The sequence below is a fragment of the Populus euphratica genome, unplaced genomic scaffold, assembly GCF_000495115.2.
Source record: "Populus euphratica unplaced genomic scaffold, PopEup_1.0 scaffold100.1, whole genome shotgun sequence".
NCBI classification, from domain to species: domain Eukaryota; kingdom Viridiplantae; phylum Streptophyta; class Magnoliopsida; order Malpighiales; family Salicaceae; genus Populus; species Populus euphratica.
This window is the reverse complement of record NW_011499985.1, coordinates 104,576-111,034: the sequence shown is the minus strand read 5'-3', so window position 1 is coordinate 111,034 and position 6,459 is coordinate 104,576. Positions and strand designations below refer to the sequence as shown.

The 6,459-nt window shown below is 38.0% G+C and overlaps 1 pseudogene; it reads right to left on the bottom strand.

Annotated features, from left to right (window-relative positions):
- Window positions 1-1,044: 1,044 nt before the first annotated feature.
- LOC105140013 (glutamate receptor 2.8-like) lies at window positions 1,045-5,806 on the bottom strand (annotated as a pseudogene).
- Window positions 5,807-6,459: the final 653 nt, after the last annotated feature.

Sequence of the window (6,459 nt, the reverse complement as noted above, 5' to 3'; positions counted from 1 at the left end):
ATGGATGTTGTGAATAATGGAGTTGAAGCTGTGCGTGCAGTTCAGTCCTGTTGTTATGATCTAGTTTTGATGGTAATTTCTTGATTCAAATCATTTCTTCCGCCACCTTTTCTTTGTTCATGGTTCTTCAGATGGGATTATGTGAGAATGCAATTTTGATTAAGCTGAACACTTGGATTCTAAGTTTCAGTAACCATGTCTCACATTAATTTTGCAGGACGTCTGCATGCCGGTAATGAATGGCCTTCAAGCTACACAACTGATTCGTTCTTTTGAAGAAACTGGCAATTGGGATTCTGCTGCTAAGGCTGGAATAGAGCCTTCAGCTTCATTACAAGATGGTCAGAGTTCTATTCATTATGATAAGAGGATGCCTATAATTGCGGTGAGCACTTTGCTCTTAATAGCCTCTAAGACTTTGAGACCCCATCCTGATTCACTAGAAATCTTACCACCCTGAGTGTTTTTAGTTAGATGCTTGTTATTATCAAACAACACAAAGCATTGCGGCTTGCTTTCTATAATAGCCGAGCTACGCTGAAGCACTGAAACATGTCCTTATTTCATCACCCTTTAAGTCTTAAATCCGTTTGCATATACTAACAGATTCAGTTGGTGAATGCAGATGACAGCAAATGCATTATCAGACAGTGCAGAGGAATGTTATGCAAATGGTATGGACTCATTTGTTTCAAAGCCTGTGACTTTTCAAAAACTAAAAGATTGTCTAGAACAATATTTAACATGATGTCTGATGTAAATTTGTGTACAAAAAAATGCTAGGAAAGTTGTGTGACCAGTGTAAAATGCTCTTTGCAGCCATTAGTATCTGAAAAGAAGTTGTATAGATCCGAGTCATTATTCTTTCCCTTCTTCAAGATTTTTTTAACATTGTTCCTTCAAAGATTAGGAAATCTCTGGTTTCCAGTCAAGTTAGGACTTGAAAGAAAAGGCAGCGAAGCCTACAACAGACATGAAGGTACAGAAGTTAATGCAAGATTCCCTTCAGCAACACTAACACAAAACAGAATTTTCACTGAAAGAGACGAAGGGCAAGAGATATACCTGTGATAATTTACTAAATTCCTGAAACACAGTTTATTCCTACTTACATCCTTATAAAATCGTTTTACTTCTATGTATCCGCAATACAGTAATTCAATGTCTTTACTAATGGCTACTGGGTTCTAATTGTCAAATGATAATGTACAAGTCAATTATTTTCAGGGTCAATTTCCAAAGCTGTTGGTCTCTCTTGATTTTGGTTGGTAAGTTGATCACTATTTATTACTACCTCTTGAGGTGCTTGCCCATTTGGACTTGAATCATAATCTGTAGAAGAAGGATCTTCAGAAAATTGTGTGTGAACTGAGAACTCTGACGGACTTGGCACGCCCATAGAAGGCAGACTGATTCCATTTCTGTCAGTCAATTCCATTTGTCTGGATGTTTGGGACGTCGAGTCCCTTTGAATGAAGATTCTGAAGAAATTTTTAGTTCTATCCCATATTGAAGCTGTGGAATCAGAGGGCCTCAAGTCTCTTCTTTCTTGGTAAACAAACATGGCAATGAAGATAATGAGAGCTAAAAATGCAGCTAGTCCGGCAATCAAGAATAATCCCCAGAAACTCTTTAGACTAAGGATATTTGATGAAACTGAGGTGCTGGAATCTGGACAGCTGCCTTTTTTGCCAAACCATGCATCCTCTATTTGCTTCATTTTATCCCCCTCTGTCACATTTAAAATTGCCCTTGATATATGAGGCACTAGAGGAGAACCTTTAGGGAAGACCTGAAGTCACAAACAAAGTATAAATGAGAAATCATGCACTTATTAGCCATATAGGAAATGGAAATAGAAAGATGGAAAAGTGAACTTACAAAGCCAAAACCGCCGGTTTTGAATGTAGGATCAATCATGGTATATTTCGAGCAATATTTTGACAGAAAGAGTTTCATATATGGCAGTTCGTCGAAAGCAGCAGCAATACCACCATTTCCACTTCCTTTGGAAAAGAGTTCGTGGCATTCTTCTGGAGAATTATACATCATGAGCTTGGACTTGTCGAAACCCAAGCCTAACAGGATTCCTAGTACAAAAGAACCCTTCAGGTAGCCCACATGCTCCCCCTTCATAATGAGATCATGTACATCAGTAACTGTAGGCTGCAGCTGCTGGACTGTAAGTAAGCTCGTTAAACTGGCGGTGTAGCTCTGTGTGAGGACCAACACAACAAAAAACCATATAATTACCACTGCCCGAGCCAAGTTGCTAACCAATTTCTCCCCTGCAAATATAAACATAAAGTCAATTTGGTGTTTATATATATAATGGTGAGTGCTAGTAACACAGAAGAAGGGAAATTTGTACGGGGAAGGGAGATTACTCTGTGCAAAAACCATTGTTGAGAAGGAAAACCAGAAGCTAGTTCCTGCTTGATCTGAAGCAGACCCTCGAAAATCTTCATTTATTCTGTGACCCTCGAAAATCTTTTCATTTATTCTGTGCTCAAGAACCCAGACAACAAATCCAATGAAAAGAAAGAAAAATAAACTGCTCACCCAAAGGTTTCAAGAAGACCCATGCATTTTTACTATTGTTGTCTGCTATAGGAACAATCATTGAGACACCACTTTCTGTGAAAGGCAAGGTGTAATCGATGTACAAGGACCTGTTGAAGACAATGGACACGTCTCCAACCACAGCATCATAATTCTGTTCGCAGTAAACAAAAAAGCAAAAGAAAGAAATTTACTTGCATCAACGTGTATGATATCAACGCAATATCATAAACAATGAATAAGTACAGAAAAAAGATATAATTATATTTTACCTTTAAATACACTTGATAGGCAAGATCATCGTAAGTTCCACCAGGCATGGCATGGGGAATGTACTCATAAGGCAAAGCGTAAGGCAATGCTTTCACTACAGCATCAAAAACATCTATGCAGTATCCAGTGACTTTTGTGGTGTTGGAACTAGGATCCTTTGTCACAGCCACAAACTCAACGAAGCCATCCAGCACTGGCACTCCTATTTTCAACTTCTTCTCATTTGTGGGAATCTCCCAACCCTTGGGAACGACAGTTGTATCCCCAGGAAAAATTGGAGTTGAAATGCCGGACATAGAAGTTGAATTTGTAGGTTCCAATTGTTTCACGAGTCCTTGTGTTGGTGTCCAAAGCCCAATCTCTCTTCCTCCCTTTCCATTTCCATTCACATTAACTATCTGGAAAGCTGGAGATTGCAATTGCCCATCAACAAAATGGTAATCTCCCGTAAGGCCTTTGAAACTAGTGTTTGATAAAGCTTGAAGAAGGTTTGGACCGTTTAAGGAGACGCCAAGAGTTGCAAGATCCGTTGATGAGCTGCAAGAAACATTTGCCTTGAGGAAGCCAAAATTTGCAGCTCCAGCTTTCTCTACTGCCATGGCCAATGCTTTCGTAGCATCATAGGCCCAAAGTCCAAAAATGCTCAACTCAACGTCAATGTTATTTGGATTATCTTGCAAGAATTTCCTTTTCCACAGAACTCGAAAATTTTCAAGCTCTTTTGTTCTTGGAACGTAAGGTTTAATACCCAGTACCCCTTGTATTGTATCAGTGACAGAAGGACTTGGTGAAGTCAAGAAATCAGTAGTCAGACCATCAGTCATGATCCAAACATAGCCTTCAATCATCATTCCAATCTCTTTAGCTTTGGCAAAAAGCCTAGTGCCTAGATAGCCATACATGTGCACAATGAAAACTCTAGTTTGCTTTGTCATCAACTTATAGAGCTCCTCGATAATTTGATCATCAGTGGCTGATGGAGAAATGACGCTCCGGTAGGGGACACGAACATCAACTGCTTGCAGAGAATCAATTAAATAAGGTATAATTCCCTCTCCATATTCATTTTCAATGTAGATGGGTACTGCTTCTATCCATCCAAAGGCTTTAAATAATGCACTTATGGCTTTCACTTGAGCTGAGTCGCTATGTGTTGCTCGAAAAAAGTAGGAACTCCTAATGGCAGTAAGAGAAGGACTTGAAGCATAAAATGATATTATGGGCACCTGAGCTTTTTCTCCAAGGTCAATAACAAAATTGGCTTGCATTGATGTTGATGGCCCTAAGATTGCTTGCACTTCCACATTTTTTATCAAGTCGAGGGCTGCAAAGGAGAGAAGAAAAATCAAAGACATTACGTGAACCAAATTTGTGCAGCAGAGAGAGCAAGCAAAAGACCACCCTTTCTTATAGGATGACATTCTAAATAAATCAAATTCCACTTTCTTATAGGATTACCATTCTGAATACATGTTTTATGATTTGTGAGCTCCTCTCCTCTGCCCCCACAGCAAAAAAAACTAACCTATACTTCTCTGGCCTAGCCATTCTTGCTGATCTAGCCATGTGTATCTCTCACTATCAATCCAGATTTTTGGGCAGAATATGAACGTAACTTTTTATCTTCGTAACTCGAGGAAGCAAAAGATTTTAATGTCAATTAAAAGTCCTGTTCCAACTTGAGTAAAAACTGGCCTATTCATTGATGATCATACATATGCAAGAACCACTGTTCCTATATAGTTTATGCATAAATGATAGGTATATCTAAGGCTGTAGATTTCATCAGAAGACGGCCGATAAAGCAATAACAAGTTAAACAGAGTGTACAATGAGTTAATCCAAAAGTGAATAAGCTTCTGATGGCATATTCATCTACCGAGTACTGACAGTTGAAATTGGCCTACAAATGTGCAGATCGCAATATATTCCCCTCTATGAAAAGCGTATTGCTTTTGTCAAACCTCTGCTCTGAATTAACACTAGAACAGAGGTTTCTCTATAAGGTTTTTTCCTCGTATTTTGATATAGTTATAAAGTCAGATGATCTCCATATGCAGATAGCCGCGTTAGAAGTACAAAGGAGACCATTCTAGTGTGTGGAGTGCAAAATGTCTAGCCCACAATATCAGATACGAACAAGAAATACAGCTCACACAGGATGACCTTTGCAGCAAGATAGCCACAATTTATGATGACTTTTATATGTTCTGACCCACCTTATCATTGATGGACCCTATTAAAATAAAGAAGTATATTCATTATCATCACATCGCTGTATAGCCACAATTATACACAGGATTTCTATGATCAAACTAATGGAAGTTCCAGATTGAGTACCTGGGATAATTAACACAGAATGTGTAAATATCTACCGTTAAAATGCTGACTTTCTTAAAACGTTTTGATAAAAAAACGATTCATAATTGGAGAAAAGAGGAGATAATATCAAGAAATTAAGAGGGGAGGCAGAGAGCGAACCTGCAGCAGCTGCACCAACAACATCTTTCTTGGAGTCCCTGATGGCGAGGACCAGTCTGGTTCGGTAGTCACCACGAGTGGCATAGAAGTCTGAAAGGGCCATGTTGATTCAGCTCAAAGCAATATTGGCATCCAAATAATCCAAGTCAAGAGTCACACCTACATTCACTGGGATAGACGTTGTGTTTTGTGCCACCCCCGTTTCCATGAACAAAATCTTCAAACAAAGAAAGAGTAAGAGGGAGATAAAAGGCTTTAAGGGGGTTTTCCTCATCTTGCTGATTCTATCTAGATTTCCTGGTTTAAGCTATGATAGAAAAAATGTCTTGTCTTGTTTATAAGGTGGTGCCACTCACGGGTTTAGCACAAGAGAGTTTGAAACTGCACGCAGGGAGGACCCGAATGTGGTAGTTTGAAGAGAGGAGAGGTTCATTGACTGTTCTTGCCAGGAAATTGCCTAATTTGATCAGTCAAACCATAAGTTTAGTAAGGCTACTCATACACAGACAAACAGTCAGTTCATTAAATATACTTTTCAAATCCAATCTCTTTTTTGAGCTATGAACTAACCTTATTGTCGACTCATGTGTTTTGTGCCCTCCATTTTTAAGAAAAATACAAAATCAAAACTTTTTATTTTTTATGTGAATATTTGAGCTAGTTAGATTAATTAAATTTTAATCAAGTTTCATTGGATCACATATTTAACCGGGTTGATTATAAATCTAACCTTTCGATTACCGATCTCTAAATCAAGAGATATTTAATCAAGTTGTCCAAAATTGGAAGAACACGATGCAAGAAGATTTGCATTATTTCTAAATCAAGAAATATTTAATCAAGTTGTCCAAAATTGGAGGAACACGATGCAAGAAGTTTTGCATCTACTTTGACATTTCTCATTTGACTCGTTGTATCAATTGTTATAAGGTGGAATCACCAATTGACAGGCACCAAAAAAATATGAAAAACCTAAAATGCCCCTGAATGAAAGATTTTTTTTTAAGGATCATTGGTAATTATATTGTATAAAAAAAATGAAATTATTGATTAACACTCTTGTTTAATATAATTACTAATAACCCTCATAAAAAAGACTCATGTAACTCTAAACCCAAGCTTCCTCACCAAGAGCAAAATAAT